Genomic DNA, 18236 nt, shown 5'->3' with positions numbered 1-18236 from the left:
TCCCATTTAAATGTGTAATAGTCTTGCTTGAAATGCCCAGGTTTTTTTTTTTTTTTTTTTTTACAATAGTAGCAGAGAGGGTCTTCTTAAGCCTTTGATTGGGATTTTGGAAAGGCATCTTAGTGGGACCATTAAGCTTTTGTAATTGTAAATTCGTAACTTTCAGCTGCTTTTCTCTTTTCTTTCTTTTGTAAAGTCTTGTAAAGGCTTAGATGGTTAAGTGTCCAACTCCTAGTTTCCGCTCAGGTTGTGAGCTCCAGGTCCTGGGATTGTGGGATCGAGCCCCGTGTAGAGCTCCACGCTCAGTGGGAAGTCTGCTTGGGGTTCTCTCTCTCCCTCTCCCTCTGCCCCTTCCCCCGGTGTGCTCACTCTCTCTCTCCATATTAATCCCTTGAGTTCTGGGCTTCTTCCTTTGGAAAAGGAGGTAGAAGTAAAGCAGGTACATCAGGATAGAGGAGTTCAGAAAGAAGGGGACATAAAGGGGGCGCCTGGGTGGCTCAGTCAGTTAAGCGTCAGCCTTCAGCTCATGTCATGATCTCAGGGTCCTGGGATTGAGTTCCACGTCAGGCTCCCTGCTCAGCTGAGAACCTACTTCTCCCCCTGCCTGCCGCTCTTTCTGCTTGTGCTCGCTCTCTCTCTGTCAAATAAATAAATAAAATCTTAAAAAAAAAAAAAAAAAAAGGAAGGGGATATAAAGGAGCAGAGTGGAGTGAAGGTGGGAAAGAGCTACTGGCAGGTGTTTCCAAAGTTTTCTTCAATTTAGTAATGGATTCTGAAAGTTTTAAAATTAGTTTCCTGTAAGGAAGACATCATTGCTATGTTTTAAATACCAATTAAAATAAGCTTCCCATTCCATTTGTTTAATTTTATAGCTGGCTTTGTTTCCATTTGTGCTTTCGAGAAAACTATTTTTGGTAAATCAAATTTTGGCCATTTTGGCCATCTAACACTTAGTTTATCTTTTGTTGAATTTTCCCATTCAGTCAAACACTTGCAAGTAGAAATTCCATATGTGTTATATGTAAAATCTGCTGGGGCTTCTGTGGGTGGCTGTTGTGTGTTTGGGAGATGTTTGGCTTTAGAAGCATGATTCCCTGTCTTCTTTTGGTTTTAGTTTTAGTATAAAGTCTGGACAGTTCTCTTGGAAGAGGAGAAAAATGTAGTGGATCCAAGTATGCTGTTTATGAGTGTGAAACACTCTCTTAGGTATCTTGGTTTCTCCCACCGGTAGTCTAAAATCACCATGGGGGCTCTGAGCACCCGATGATGAATCCCTATGTGTGCATCTCTGGATGAGCCAAACTTTACTATGTGAAGAAGATGGAATTCCCTATGGGACTGCTTGTCTTGAGGAATAACCCCAGACCCTTCCACTAGGTTCTCAGTCACCTGAAGACACCTTTTGGCTGGAAGGAGCAAGTGTCCTTTATCTTTGGAGCTGAATAATTCAGTCTCTCATTTTCTGACCAGTCAGCACTGTCCAGTCTTTGAAGTTTTATTGCCAAATCAAAGCCAAATATGAATTAGCCAACCCAAGTTTTACTCCCCCCTAAATTTCCTAGCTAGAAAATCATGCAAACTAAATCAGTCTAAAACAGTACAAACAAAATCAGTCTAAAAACAGCTCAAATAAAAGTCAAGACCATCAAGTTAAAATAAGGATGTCTGGATATCAGGAGAACTTACTGATCTACCCTAAGGTTGCTGAGAAGCTGGAGGGGCACACAGGAACCATGCTGGTACCACGTGCCGGATTTCAGAGGACCTCAGGTGGCCTCAGGTGGGTTTCTGTGATATCCTGCTGAGTACGCCAAGAAATGTTGACATTAACTGACCAGAAAGAACTCTAATATGAAAAGAAAATACAGAGTTTTATTCGAGCCCAGATAGGATAGCTGCCCACGAAACACGATCTTCAGAGAGAAGAAAGTGCTCCAGAGAATGAACACTTTTTATGGGGCTATATATACTTTTTACAGAAAGAGCCATAAGTCAGTATGTCAGGAGTACATTCTTACAAAAGTTCAAAAAATTATAGATTAACATGTAGGCAGGAATCACCAGTTTTAATGTCATGGGATGCAAGGAGTAGGGGCATTGATCAATATCTGAAGGACAAGATGTTTCCCTTAGGCTACTCATTTGTAAAGCAGATGTACAATGCATGCTTGACCAGCCGTAAGTCAGGCTTTTGTTTTTAACAAAGTTTACGGTCATGCTGACTTAGAAAGAAATCTAAATCTAAAATGGCTTCCTTTATATACCAGGGCTTTAGAATGTTTTTTTCCCTCATCAGTTCTACCCCGGTTTCCACTCGGTGACCTGTGTCCCGTCCAGCCTGAGCTTGAATGGGAGATAGGAATCTGCTGTTCTCCCAGGCCTCACTTGTCACAGAATGTATGTCTTATTGCCCATACTGGGGCTCTCGTATGTGAAAAGCAGCCATTTCTGTTTGGCATGCCTCCACACACAAGCTCTGCACTTGGTCTGGTGTACCTGAATGTACAGCCTAATCCACACTTGGAGAGAAGACTCACTGTATTGATTATTTGAGAGAAGGGATGTTGGTCTCCAAGGTGGGACATCAATCTGGACCCACACATGGAGGGAGAAAGTTGGCCACTGGGCAGGGGTCTGCTCCCAGCTGTCCTGGCCCCTTGGCATACTTCATTGAGCCACCCTGCCCAGTGCCTACCAGTGAAAACACCAAGAATGGACCCCGGTCCCAGGGTCTAATGGGTTCTTCAGAGCACCTTGTCTTCTTTCCAGGCCTGCACACTCCCCACTCACAGCTATAGATTCGGTCTTATTGGACTACACTCAGAGCTTTAACCCACCAGCAGAAACACCTCTGACAGTGACCATGAATGGTTTTGACTTCCTGGAATGGAACATGTATCTGAGGACCGTTCTAACTATCTGGACAGATAGTCATCTCCAGGCTGCTTTTAGTGCATCTGATCATCACTCTGAGGCAACCATTCCATCACTCTGAGGTGACCAGTCCAAGTTTTCTAGGATTCCCTCCTGGGATCTGCAAGCATCCTCAGGCCTGGAACTGGTTTTTGTACATGATACTACAACTTCATGTGGGGCTTCATTTCTGGGTTGGTGGGGGTGGGGGGGGTGTTAATTAACTGGTGAGATCCCTATGGGAACTCTCACTCACTAGACCAAGTAGCCAGTGAAGTGGTTCAAGTCTTAGGGTCCAAGCAAGCCAGTCTGGATCTGACGACAGAATTGTTTCTTACTGTCTGTTCTTGGCCAGCCAAGGGGTGGACTGGATCCTGACCAAACTGTATTATGTTTAGTTCAACACTGGTAGCAAGGTAGAGCAGTTGGATTCCTATATCTAGAAACAGGTAGAATGGCTGATCAGCAGCCTAGAACCTCTTCTCTTGTCTACTCTGGGATCCCTTGATCTGGTTTTGGGGGGGACTTCAGATGTTAGGATCTTCCTTTTCCTACTTGCCTTTCTAATCATTTTTCAGTGTCTTCTACAGCAAAGCCAGATACTAGCTTCGCAGTCCTTATGTGTTCAACAGGTACGGGTACAAGTCCGCTGGTGGAGTGGAATATGACACATAGCAGCTATCCTTTGAAATCAGGTGGACTGAGAGGCAAGGATAAACTTGTCTGGAGACTGCTTCCCTCATAGACTAGCCTCCTAGGGAGGAAGTTGGCTTCCTGTGGAAAGAGTCTGTTTGGGTTACAGAAACTGGTTAAAGCTGAGAGTGAAAAGAATAAACATTCTGGCAGAATGCTGATGTGGTAAAACTGGGCTGAGGTGGTATGTCCTATCAAAGGGCTGTATCCACAAGACTTAAACCATAGCCCAAGGTCACATATCAAGGGGAGCCTAATGCATCCTCAGCCATAGAACTGGTAAGTCCAGAGGCTAGTGTTCATTTCCTGCACTCCTATCTGGCTCTGAGAAGTCAATGAGCACTGGAGGGGAGAAGAGTCACATACCCGCCACTGCCCCAAATCTATGATCTCCCCTAGTAAACACTGTTCCAGGCTGTCCTGGTGCCTGTGCGTTCAGCCACTTACCCCTATTTTCTCAATAATGCCCATACACTCATTTCTCCCCTTCATCCTGAATTCTTGGCATCCCAGGACTAGTGAAGATACCATCTAACCTTTCTTATGAATGAGAGATGATCTGAGATGTTTACCCCAAATAAATTAAGAAGAAAACCAGTGAAAAGAGCGTGTCCACAGAGGAAAAGGACACAGGACCAGCTGGGTCATTTGATGACTTAAAAAAAAAAAAGACTTGTTTCATTACTTGCATATTCTACGAGGAAACGAGGGGCAATATATGGTAAAACAAGGACAGCATTACTCCCTCATTTACATGTGATAGGAACAGGAGTACTTTTACAAAGCTTTCTACCAATATTTTTTTGTCCCAATATGTTTAAGAAGGCAGAGATTCAGTCTAAAGAATTTCACAATTATAAAAGTTAAGCTATTATAACTGAACCTTGTTGCTTGCTGCCCAGCACCCATTCCTTCCCATTGGCATTAGTCCACTGGATTTCCTTGATCAAAATTAGCCAGTTTATTAGGTGAGATGGATCCCACCTACAAATTTGGGGGTTGTACCCATCCAGTTTAACACAATCATCAAAAACCATTTCATTTCCCAGGACTTTTGATTATCTTAAGAATATATGTACATGTGACCAGAGTTGACCTACAAGAGGCAATTAGCTGCTGGCAAATTCTGGGAAAGAGTTTTCTTCCTTTTTCCCAGAAAATGCAAGAGGCTTCCTTGAATTGGGATGAAGTTTGTAGCCCTGGATCTCCTGGCAGCCATCTTGTGACCACACTGGGAGGCAGATGTAGGGGAGGGAAAACTTCCCTCTACCCTCTTAGGTTCTGTAGCTGGCCCTAAGAATTAAATTCACATAAGGGAGATTAATAAGAGAAAAGCATACACATTTTATGTAATATTTTCATGTATACGTGGGCGTCTTCAAGAGACGAAGACCCCAAGAAGCCATTAGACCCAAAAGTTCACAAGAAGCAGTAAGTTATGGAGATGTAACAAGAGACAAAGGGGCTGGGGCTAGGGGCAGTAAAGTGTGGGACAATGACTAGGAAATGACTAGGGGAAACTAATGGAAGACACAGTGGTGATGTTAGCAGGTTGGTTTGTACAGATCCACATTGGTGTTGACTCCTTGTCTTTGAGGTAAGGATGTTCTCCTCTTCCTGGTGCAGAGAGGGTACCTTTCCCATGCAAAATTTTATGACTTGCTTTTAGGTAGAAGGAGAGGTCAAAGAGCCCTTCCCGCATCTGCTGCTTCTCAAGTGCCTTTAGCTCAAGGCAATCAATATGACAGAGTGGTGAAGGAAAGTAAAATATGCCACCTCCAAATGAGCCACTTTGGCATGTGGATTACTTGAGCTGAAGGCAATCAAGACCTAGCAGACTCAAGAAAAACTTTTACCTCTTTCTTAGCTGCCTACAAGAATTTAGATGGGGGGGGGGCTGGCCTGGAAAGAGAGCTGTTGTCAGAGATAAATTTTTATCCAACTTACCTGATTACCAAACATCTGCTCTTCTTATCTTCCTGTGAATCATTCTCCTCCCTTTTGAAGCCCCGGGCACCTATTGCATTCCTTAGCTCAGGATGGCATATAAGCCTCAACTGCCTGACTGCTTTGGGGTCTCACTTTTTAAAAAGATTTATTTATTTACTTAGAGAGAGAGCACAGGGGGAGGGGCAGAGGGAGAGAGAGAGAATCCCAAACAGACTCCGAAGTGGGGCTTAATCTCAGGACCCTGAGACCACGACCTGAGCAGAAACCAGGAGCCAGACTCTTAACTGACTGCGCCACCTAGATGCCCCTGGGGTCTCATATTTTTAATGGGACTCCTGTGCATACAAAATTAAATTTGTTTTTCTTCTGTTAATCTTCCTTATGTCATTTTATTGTTAGACTATCCAAAGAATCTAGAAGGGTAAAATGAAAAATATTCCATCCCTACAGCTGCATGTTTTGGGGTATCATGTTCTGAACGCCTCTACAGCCTTAGTTTGAAGCCAGTTTTAGAGAAGACAAAGATACTTTAAAAGAGGGGCGCCTGGCTGGCTCAGTCAGAAAAGCGTGTGACTCTTGATTTCAGGGTTGTGAGTTCAAGCCCCGTGTTGGGTATAGAGATTACTAAAAAAATAAATAAATAAACTTAAAAAAAAAAGAAATTATGCGACACAGGTTTCAAAAGAAAATACATATAAATTTTGTAGCATAATGCTATTTGGTGCAAAACTCAACTTAATAAATGATTTTTTTAAAAAAAAGTATAGTTGAAAAAAACCCAGATCATTGGTACCTTTGCTGAGCTACTCTATCCGGTCTCAGCTAAAGTTTGCTCTGTCACTGGGTTTACTAATTTTGTGGGGCAATACATTCTTCTTATTTTTTATTATTATTTTTTAAAGTAAACTCTGCCCCTGACGTGGGGCTCAAACTCATGACCCTGAGATCAAGAATCACATGCTCTACCAACTGAGCCAGGCAGGTATCCCCATTCTGCTTATTTTTAAGGATCTCTGTTGCTTGCCACTCAGAGGATCCTAACACATGCCGCCATTACATTGATGTAATGACAAGAAAACCACTAAAAACAAGCCAAGAAGAAAGCCAGAGAGACAAGGGAATTATGATTCAAATTCAGATGTGTGTGGTTACATCTGTTTACTGTTAGGAGTTGAAAAATGCTGCAAATAGAGTTTCTTAGGGGGAAAGATTTTATATGTTCTGTGTTCAACAGGTTTTAATTTTCACAATGGTACATTTATCCAGGAAGCCAGGATGTGGGAAGTGGCTGGGGATGGAAAGAGGGCAATGTGCTGAGAAGATTAAAATTGTCCAAAAAATTAAAGCACCGTTTTGTTTTTTTTAATTGTATATAATTGACACATAACATTATCTTAATTTCAGGTGTGTAACATAACAATTTGATATTTGTATACATTGTGAAATGACCACCACAATAAGTCTAGATAACATCCAGTCACCTGACATCATTTTTTCTTACAATGAGAACTTCTAACATCTACTTTTTTAGTGATTTTCAAACATGCAATGCAGTGCTATTGATGTAGGAAAGACGTTAGGGTTCGAAGCCGACGGCCAAGAAAGAATTCTTGAGACGTCTTTGGTCAAAAAGGTGGTTTTATTAAAGCACAGGGACCGGTGGGCCGAAAGAGCTGCCCTGGGGTCATGAGGAGTGGCCCAGTATATACCTTCGAGTTGGGAGGGGGTTAGGGATAGCCTAAGTCTCTAAGGAATTTTGGAAGCAAGGTTTCCAGGACCTTGAGGGGGCTAGCTATTTTTGGGAAAAGGTCATATATTACCGTCTAATAAAACCTGAGTCATGAGACCCTTAAGATGAATATTGGTGCGTCAAATGTTTGGGGGATGATTGCCAACATGTATCTTGAGGGTTTAGAGATAAAGGAAATTTCTAAAGGAATTTTTATGTGTTAAAGTAGACTTACAGGATCCTGGGGGTCAGGCTAAGATTGCCTTTTGCCCTCAGCAAAGTATTAACATCGAGGCAGCTGAGTTCCTAGAGGAATGTCTCTCTGCCTGTTTCAAGGACTTGTCAGTGGGCTGAAGGTAGTAAGGAGATTTAATCATATTTCTTCTGCCTCTGTTTCCCACATCACTGTTAACTGTAGTCACCATGCTGCACGTCACACCCGAGGAGTTATTTACTTTATAACTGGAAGTTTGCATCTTTTGACCCGCTTCACCCATTTCTCAACTTGCCCCCCTTGTCCACCTCTGGCAACCACCAACCTGATGTTCCCTGTATCCCTGTCCTTGGTTTTGGGGGGTTTGTTTTGTGTGCAGGTTCCACATATAAGTGCGATCTTATGAAATTGGTCTTCTCTTTCTTATTTTCCTTAGCATAATGCCCTCAAGGTTCGTCTATGTTATCGCAAATGGCAAGATTTTATCCTTTTTTATGACCGAAAAGCCCTTTTGCTTTTGTTGGTTCCTTTTGTTAGTAAGTCCACTACGATGTAAGTGTACGTGTGGTTTGCAGTGGTTTGCAGTGGTTTACGAGAATGGTTGCCCCAGTTCCTCCCCTTGCTGTGTATATGCACATTTGCAACAGTGGCGCGAGCCAAGCTACTCATGCTGTTTGACAAGGTCCAAGTATGGGGGACGATCCTGAAAACAGGAGACTCCACAGCTGGCTCCTGCTATTCTCTTTCATTTTGTTTATGGCAATCTTTATAATTGTGGGAATATTTCTGGGGTTTCATGATAAAGTGACTACTCATCTTAGTTACGCCTATCTAAGCAATCATAATGGAACTGATTCCATGAAGAATTAGTTTCTATAGAACAAAATAACAAGACGGTCACGCTCTGTCTAGCACCTTTCTCTTTGCGTACTGTTTTTTAGTTTTAGCGAAAGCCAATAAGCGGAAATCAGTAAAGGTCATGTTAATCATTACAAAGGAAAAATGAAAGAAGGCTATGTCTGTGATCCAAAAAATGATCTAAGATTATCTCAATCAATTGTAAAAAAACACATAATCACATGTTACGAAAGTATGGAAAAACAAAAATATCCTAACATATAAATAAAGTTCCTCCGAGGCTGTCAGGAGGAGATGCTTGCAACCTGATCCTGTGTCTGTGTCTCCTCATTCACCGACACCGTCCTTTCCTACGAGAGACCCACCCTGGCTGGAGCTGGACTCTGGCACAACAGGACCCTTTTTGCATCTAAAGGTGGGGTCTGTTTCTCTTGCCCCCAAATGGGGACTGGCCCGTGACTTGCCTTGATCAATAGAATGTGATGGAAGGGATGTTATGTTCACTTTGGAGCCCAGGCCTCAGGAGGTCTTGCGGTCTGCCCTTGCTCTCTTGGAGTGCTACCCTGAGGCTACCGTGTAAGGAAGCCCACGGAGCCTAAGGTGAGGTTATGTTACCAAAGTGGAGTGTTCTTTTCCCACTTCATACTGTTCACCAAGAAACCAAACAGTATTTGATGGCAAGGAGGTAATTTATTCAATGGGCAGAGAATGGAGAAGGGAGTTATGCTTTAAAGGTACCTTCTCTGCAGTTTGGTCTCATGGTCAGGGTTTTATGGGGTTAGGGTAATGAAGGATTTGGTAAGTAAGCTGATTTGGGGGGTTTCTAGGGAAAGGGGAGGAGGCTTCTGGGCTTCAGAGCGCCACCTCTTTTCTTCCCTCAAATGGGTGCAATCGGATCTGTCATGGCGCTGGTGGGGGTGTGGTTTTTTTTTGTTATTACAGTTAGATAGTAAGGATTGCAAGGTCATCTGGAGGGTTAGCAGCATCAGAACTGGATCAAACTGGTCAAAAATGGAGTCATGGGGGCTTCTTTGGAGCTGTGGTTTCTGGCATCTGGCCTTGGTTTCTGGTGACAAGCAGCACCTGTAAGCAGGGCTAGAAAAGTGGGTTATTGTGGCTTGTTTGGAGCTTGTTAGGGAGTTGCTGGTGACGGAGGCTGGGGGGGAGGACGAAGGTGCCTTGGGTAACAGTAGCACTGACAGCAGACACATGAATGGGGCCATGATGGCCATCTAGCCCAGCTGACCCTCCAGCTGAACGCAGCCACTCGAGTGACCCCGGGTGAGGCCAGCCGAAAGAAATGCCCAGTCATCTCACGGAGTCATGAAAAATCATAACTCATTGTTTCTCGGCCTCTTGGCTAAGATCAAGTGAAAAATCATAACTCATTGCTGTTTTAAGCCACTAAGTTTGGGGGTGTCTTGTTAGACATCGGTAAATACCTGAGTCGGTTCTCCAGATCAGTTCTGCTAAGACAATTTAAAATGCAAAGGCATCATAAAATTTGGGTACCACGTGGGGTTCAAATAATCTGTATTACCCAGTATAATCTATTTTCTCAAACCTCTAGGCTCCAAACCCCAGAGGTGAGACATCAGGGAATGTAGCCATGCCATGAGAGTGTTCATCTGTGTAGATAAAACCAGTTTCCAAAAATACTTGTTGCTTCACTGTGCGGAAAAAACTGAGTGATTTCCACCAAACATGGAGGGTGTGTTTAAGATGGTCTGAGTTGTATAAGGGAGGAAAAAAAACCTTTTCCCTCTCTCTATCTTAGATTATCCAGCTGGGGCCCTGTGAATTAGACTGATAAAAGACAGATTAATAAGAGAAAAATCTAAAATAACAAACAAAAACCAAGAGAAAAAGCTAACAAGTTTGTTAGCACATGCATGGCACAGACACATGGGAGTACCCATGGATGAATAGTTCAAAGAGGTAGTTAGAATTTGGGGTCTGTAGGCCCAACTGAGTAGGGCAAAGGGAAGGGGGAGAAAGGGCTTTTATGGAAAAGCAAATGACTCTTGGAAGATAAAGGGGCCCTAAAGAGATTAGATGGGAGATGGGATAGTCAGTCTGGGTGTGGTTGAGAGGGTTTTTAGGACAAGGAAGTTCTTTTGGAAGCATCTGCTTTTAGGTAGATAAGGGATTTCAGGAAGACAAATGCCTTCAGCTCAATTCTTTTGCCAAAGTGACGTATCTTGGGGTGACATATCCAGATCCCCTTCACTTGAAAAATAGGCAATGAGGAATATATGGATTTTACTTCGGAAGGCCTTGGGGTGATACTTCAAGGAGGTAGTCATCTTCCAAACCACTGACACTGAGGTACAAGGGGAGGATCATGGACTGCTGATTGGCCAAAACTAGCCCTGTGCACTGCAGATCAACAGCCCCCCTCCATGCCTGCTGTAAAGTACCCTGCTGAGCACGGAATGCTGAATCCACGGCTAGCAGGCCTGTCTATGCCCCAGTGTTCCCATTTGTAGAAGGAACAATACTGTCTATCTCAGAGAGTTGTTTGAAGGGTTGACAGAGACTCTCTCCTTGACCAAACCTCAGCCAAGCTCCTCCGGACTCTTGGCAACTAGGCCTCGATTTTGGACTTTGGTGTTCTTCACATCTTCTAATTTTAGCAAGGAGCCTGTCAAGTAAATCAGTTGACCCAGAATCCCTGCCCTCAATATCTGATCATCCTGGATACCCAACCACATTCCTCATCCCTGCCCTCCCCCAGCTGGCGTCTGACACCCTGGCCTGCCTTCAGCAAGAATCCTGTTAGGTCAGTTTAGCCAGAATGTCCCCTGACCCCTGATGTTTCCTCTTAGAAAATTTCCACCCACCAACCTCCACCCTGCTCCTGAGCTACAAATTCCCACTTCCTTGTCCTTGCAGTCAAGCCAGGTTTTCCACTGAGGCCTTCTCCACCCTGTTGCAATAGTTCCTGAGTAAAATCGGTTTTTGCCACTTTACTGTCCAGCTCTGGGTTTTCTTTGATGGGGCTAAATGGATAAATGTATGAAGAGCACTGAGAATCGTACCTGGCACACAGTAAGCCCTATATGGATTAGTTTTGTTGTTAATTTTGAAGCCTTTTACATCAGTTTCCCAACTGATGGAGTAAGGACACATCCCTGCTCCTGAGGTCCAAGAAGCAGCTGCAGACATGGTTTACAGACCTGATCCCCCTCTTCCCTTCTCTCTAAGTTGGTCTTCCCCAGGCATGCAGACCCACCCCACTACCTCCTCCTTTCCTGCCCAAGAGGTGGGATCCTGTTTTCTATCCCAGCCCAGGCTCCGAGGGTTTGCTTATCTTTTTCTATAATGATCTCTCTCTTTCCCACAGACACGTGATACCTTTTGGCTCCTTGTTCCTCTTTCAAGGACTTATATTGTTCCACTCCCTTCTACCCAAGGCCAACCACATTTCTTACCCTCAAAGACAGTGTTCATTATCCATTTTCCCTGTGCAGAGCAGCTACCCCTAAATAGAATAAAACTGAATTCTCATGCAGCTTTAAGGAAAGGGACTTGAGAGAAGTGGGGACTGAGAAGGCATATAACTAGGGACCCCTTCTAATAAGTTTTTGAAGTCTGGAGTCATGTGGAAAGCCAAGGACTTTATAACAATTCTATATTACTCTATGAGTTTTCATGGCTGACAGGGTCACAGATTTCTCTCCCCTCCCCAGAGTGCCCTCCTCCCCCCACCCCAACCTGAGTCTGACTACAGGTATTTCTCTGTGGAAAAAATCAGAATTAATAAAAATCTATAGCTATGACCTCCTCCATAACCAGTTCTGGAGAATGTGAAAAGACCTTATAAACAGACAAAAAACTTGCTTGCACATAGGAATTCAATAGTGGCCATTTCAAAAGCAAAATCTATAGAAAGATATTAAAATTGAAGGACATACCACCGCTACCAACAACAAAAATACGTGTTTAGAGTGATTTTTCAATGGTAAAGGACAGGAATACAAGCTAGACTGGCTGAAGCAGTAAGTACAGAATTTTTGATTCACGTAATTGAAAAGCCTACAGGCACTGTGTTCGGGCACAGCTCAAATCATGCGATCAGATAACCCTTTCTCCTTCATCTCTCCCTTCTCCATTAATTTCTCTGCTGGCTTCACCTTTATCACTCATTTTATTCAACAAATATCTGTTGAGTTTAGATGTGGCTGCCACTGGGGATAGACAGCATCCCCATTCTCATGGGAATCATGCTTTATTAGGAGAGAAGGACAATAAATTAGTGAACGGACACATACATAATATAATTTGGGGTAATTATGATGAAAACAAATGGAAAACTGAGATTTGAAAGGGGCAAGGGCTGGAGGAAGACTTATAGTATCTAGGGTGGCAGGGAAGGCCTTTCTGTAAAGGCAAGATTTCCTGCACTGGAGTGCGTAGTAGAAGTCAGCCATGCAGGGATCTGAGGGGAGAGCATTCCAAGCAGAAGGAACAGCTGTGCAGGGGTAGACAAAACCTTCCAATGATGAGAAACTGGCTCAAGGGAGACTGGCACAAAGTAAAAATTAGTGAGAGAGCCAGGGGCCAGGTTATGGAGTTAGGCTAATCCAGGGAGACAGCATTTATGGGTTTGGTAACCAGGGGTGTGACTTATGTAGATGATGATTTATCATGTTGAAGATTGGGTTTATTGCTGCATGAAGAACAGAATGGAGCTGGGTGGGAATAGAAGGCCTTCTTGATTGTATCAGCAAAAGATGGCTGATTCCCACCATGCTTAGCTTGTCTTGGCATTGGCTGACCTCACCAAATCATGGTGCAGTTGTCCATCCTACAAAGGGAGATGATCGTCATAGCAACAAAGAAAATACAGTCCATCATCTTACTCCGCCAATAGACAACAAAATGTATGTCATATTACACAGTTTTCTGCTCACGGAGTGTGTCTTTTCATGTTTATTGACTTGGTAAAATATGGCCATTTTTCAAAATGTCAGAGGCCATTATCTCAAATGTTCAGGGTCCTAGGAAAGCTCCTTATTCTTGTGAGCAGTATGTGAAGTCATCTTCTAATTATAGCCTTTCTGAATGCCTTGTCTTTTCCTTTAAATAAAGTGTCTAGCCATATGTTCAATGAGTAGTATTCTAAGTTTTATATCTTGCCTCATTTTCTTTGGAATCTGTCAGTGTCAGAGCTTTTTACAGTGTTACTGTAAAAATGTACTGAACCTTGGTTGAGAAAATTGGCTTTTCTGAAGATGAAGTGATTTTTAAAGAAGTTGTGTGGGAGTCTGTGTCCTGTTTGCAAAAATAGTGAAATCAGGCCTTTCAACTAATTCCCTACTTGGAACTGAGCTAGCTTTTTCAGTATTTTGTTGACTGTTTTGCCTGAATTTAAACTTTGTTTGCAGTTCAAAATCATCTCATGCTTTTAAGAAGTAAGGTCATGGGATATTTTACCCAGAGACAGCCGGAGTTAAAGAAAAGTAGAGGCTCAGTGAAACAGGTTGAATGTATATGAGAACGGAAACTGACATAATTTCCTGTCCTTGAATTAAACCATACTAGGACCAGGAATACTCTGCCATGCTTATATTAAATAATACAGAGACCAGACATAAAACATTCAGTTGTTGATTCCAGGAAATACTTGCTCTTGGAAGATAAGACTGTGAACCAGAGAAAATAGGTTGCTCATCAGGATTTGCTTTAAATCTTTTGAATCACTGGGTCTACCTACCCAGAGCAGTTCCGTCATAAACTGTGTACAATCCTTGATGGTTCCCTACCTCATGAAACCCGCATGAAAATCACCCAACCCTGGGCCCTAAAATCCTATGAATGCCCTTTGCTAATGAAGGGTATAAGAATATGCCATCCCAAAATATGCCACTTTGGTGTTAGGATTATTTTGCACTCAAGTCAATTAAGAATCAACAAATGGGGGCACCTGGCTGACTCCATCAGTAGAGTGTGCGACTCTTGATCTGGGGATTGTGAGTTTGAGCCCCACGAGAGATTACTTAAAAAAAAATAAAAAAAAAAAAGAATCAACAAATGCAGGAAAGGTTCCCACCCTCTCCTAAGCTGACTGAGAGCTGGGCATGAGTGTTTCTTTAAGGAAGGTACCCTTCAGTACCCAGTACCAGGGAGAGTAAAGCAATCCTTATCTTTATAGATGGGAAGTCTACAGCAAGACGAATTTGTAGGAACAGATCCTACTAAAATAACTCTTTTCTGCATTAGTTCTCTCCATATATTTCCTAGTCCTTTCCCCATATTTTATTGTCCCTTGGAGCCCAAACCCTCTTTCCTTTGTTAAAAGGGTATACAAGCTCCTGAGTCTAATAGCTTTTTTTGAGTTTTCACTTCTTTCTGTGAACTCCCATGCATGCAAATATTGATAAAATGTGTGATTTTTCCCCTGTTAAGCTGTGTTTTGGTAGTTTAATTCACAGGCCCCATATAAAAAACTTAAGAGGGTAGGAGTGCCTGGGTGGCTCAGTCGGTTGAGTGTCTGCCTTCTGCTTGGGTCATGCTCCCGAGGTCCTGGGATCGAGCCCTGCATTGGGCCCCCTACTCAGCATAGAGCCTGTTTCTACCTTTCCCACTCTCCCTGCTTGTGCTCTCTTGCTTTCTGTCAAATAAATAAATAAAATCTTAAAAAAAAAAAAAAACTTAAGAGGATAGAGAAAAAGTTTTTCCTCCCTGATACTAATTTCTCCATTTTGGGATACTACCAAGACCCTGTCAAGATGATGTTCTTCCTTACTGTAGTGGACACAATAAACTTAGCTTTGCTTGATCAACAGGTTTTATCTTAGATCCTTGGAGAGTTGATGGCCAACCTTTATATACTGTGTGTATACAGTGTGAAAATGCAGTAAAACCCCCTCCAAATGATATGATTACATAAAATGTGTGTGTGGGGGGTAGGGGGGTGGTTGTGAGGATAATGAAATTCCCTTTTGCGTGATCAGTCTTTTAACTCAGTTGTGATCCATCTACACTTATAAATATGATCAAGCATGCTCAAAGTTTACTCTATATAAAAAACATTATGTGAAAGAAAACATGATGTGGCTTGATTGCACAACCATAATTCTTTATCTCATTCTCTAGCTCCGCCTTACAACGAAACTTTGCTGCTCTTCCCATCAAGAGACAGAGTACTGCCCCTGGCCCTACAAAGATTTATTTATTTATTTGAGAGAGAGAGAGTGAGAGCATGAGTGGGGGGGGGGCAGAGGGGGAGAGAGAGAGAGAGAGAGAGAAGCAGATTCCCTGCTGAGCAGGGAGCCCAATGTGGGGCTCAGTCTCACGACCCTGAGATCATGACCTGAGCTGAAATCAAGAGTCGGATGCTTAACTGACTGAGCCACCCAGGATCCCCATATCCCTGGTGCTTCAGTGTGGGCTGGCCTGATGACTTGCTTTGGCCAATGGAATGCAGCAGATTTGAGAGTGTGCCAGTTTTGGACCAAGGTCTCAAGAGAGCCTTTTAGCTATTACTCTTTCTCTTGGAACCCTGACTGTCATGTGAACAAGCCCAAGTTAGCTTGCTAGAGAAGGAGGCCATGTTGGGAAATGAGTCAAGGCATCTCAGCCTGTTGCCAGCCCACCTCCCATCATGTGAGAGCCCAGCCTAGATCAGCAGAGCCACCTTCCTAATGCACACCTAACATGGATGTATGTGTGAGCCCAGCTGAGATGAGCAGAACCACCCAGCTGACCTATATAGACTCTAATGCCTATTATTTTAAGTCATTGAGTTTTGGGGCAGTTTGTTGTGCAGCAATTGCTAACCAATACATAGAGCATGGCGGGGACTATTTATTGCCTAAAAACATCTATTTCCCTCTCTTCTTCCCAACTAACAGAATATAATTTTGTTCAGATTCCCTGGCCTCAAAGAAGGTAGGCAGTAGCCAGTCACATCATCCCACATTGCTGGCTACATGCAGGATTGGGCACATGAGCCATCCTGGCTCCTCCTGGGACCATCCCCCTGGCCACTGTGATGAGTCGAAATGAGTGAGTGAATCAAGATATGTGTCTTACTTCATTCAGGTTGCTATAATGGAATACCAAAGACTGGGTGGCTTGAAAACAAAGTATTTCTCATCCTTCTGGAGGCTGGGAAGTCCAAGATTAAGACGCTGGCATATTAGGTCTGGTGAGAGCCTGCTTCCTCATTCATAAATGGTTGTGTCTTCACTTGGCAGAAGAGAGAAGGGAGCCCCCTGTGGTTCTGTGATAAGGGCACTAATCTCATTTACAAGGTCTCCACCCTTATGACTCAATCATTTCCCAAAATGCCCTGCCTCCTAATACCATCTGTTAGGGTTGGATCTCAACATATGAATTTTGTGGGGACATAAACATTCAGTCCATAACATATGCCAATCAGAATTCTTCCCTAGGGTGTTGTATGTAGAGGCTAGAAATGAGAAAAATATGACTGAGATGCAGGCCAGGTCAGATTGATCTGTCTTAGAATAAAGCATGAGAAATGAATTTTACATCTGAATATTTTGGAGAAAATTCATAACTGTGTCATAAATTTACCACGACAGTGAACTTAAATGTCCCCTCTTTCAACATACAAAGTGCACAACAAGTTAATATTGAGCCTTTAGACTTCAGGGAAGAGAAATGCTGTAGGAAAAGATGATACATAATTATTTTTATGACTCCCACTGCAATTTTCATTTTCGCAATGGATGTTTATAATGGGTAGGAGAATCAGGTCAAATGAACTCATCTCCAAGGAGATTTAAAATCTTTTTGAAACCCTCCTTGATATAGACTGCATTTTTATGCATTTTCTTTGAACTTTATCATTCTGGGCTCTGTTTGCCAACTTGTCTTGCATCCATATTTTAGACTAAAGCTCCATCTTCTGGAGAAGAACTGACATGTAACAACTGTTCTGCGCAGGGACTAACAGACTCCATTTAGAAGTTCCCAAGACGGTCTCTCTTAGTCACTGGAACGATTTCTCATTGGCAGCTCATTTTTCCCGGTTTAGAAACAGTGTCATCTCAGCAGGGCAGTGAAACTACATGTAAGCTATTGATCACTTCCCTTTTGCAAAGAGAGATTCATAGCACAATTTCATCTTTATATTTATGGTTTCTGCAGGAGGAGACCAATTGGAATAATTTCCCTTCCTTTGGCATGTTCTTTGATTCCTCATATTGTTGAATAGGGACTGGCTATTATTTTCTTACTCTCTAGAGAAATCAGTTTCTCTGCAGCTTTTACTATATTTTATTCATGTGGTCTGTTCTGAAGTTCCTTCTCGGATGTAAATATTTTAAGAAATATTTTACATTGATATCATACTTTGGAGAGATTTAAAAAAATGGTCATTTTTAAAAAATAAACAATATTTTAAGAATAGTTTTAGCTTTAAAGAAAGATTGTGAAGATAGTACAGTCAGTTCCCATATACCCTGTGTGGTTTCTGTCTCTCAGTCAGATGGGGATCCCCAAATGGGGTGGAAGCCATGGTGTGGGCAGTGAAAGGACTCACCTGAGGCAGATCGAAGGAGAGAGAAGTTTACTGAATACACTGCAGGGGAGGGGGGGGGGCAGGAGTGCAGAAGGGAGGCTGTCTGTAAGGAGGCACTGTTTTTAAAGGGGGAAGATGAGGAGGTATGGCGATATATGGAATCCTCCCTGTTTTGGTAACTGTGCTTGGTTGTAAGTAGCCCACTGGTCAGCTAGGGCTTCTGGATATTTTGAGGTGGGTCGCCTGATGAGCCTGTCTGTATTTAGCCAGGTGGTTGCTGTGGACCATTGCTCAAGCCTGTTGTCTAAAAGCAGCCTCTATACCCTGCACTCAGTTTTCCCCATCATTATCTTGTATTAGTGCAACACATTTGTTTCAGTTAA

This window comes from Phoca vitulina, unplaced genomic scaffold (assembly GCF_004348235.1).
Source record: "Phoca vitulina isolate PV1807 unplaced genomic scaffold, GSC_HSeal_1.0 scaffold66, whole genome shotgun sequence".
Lineage (NCBI taxonomy): Eukaryota > Metazoa > Chordata > Mammalia > Carnivora > Phocidae > Phoca > Phoca vitulina.
Note: the sequence above shows the minus strand (reverse complement) of the source record.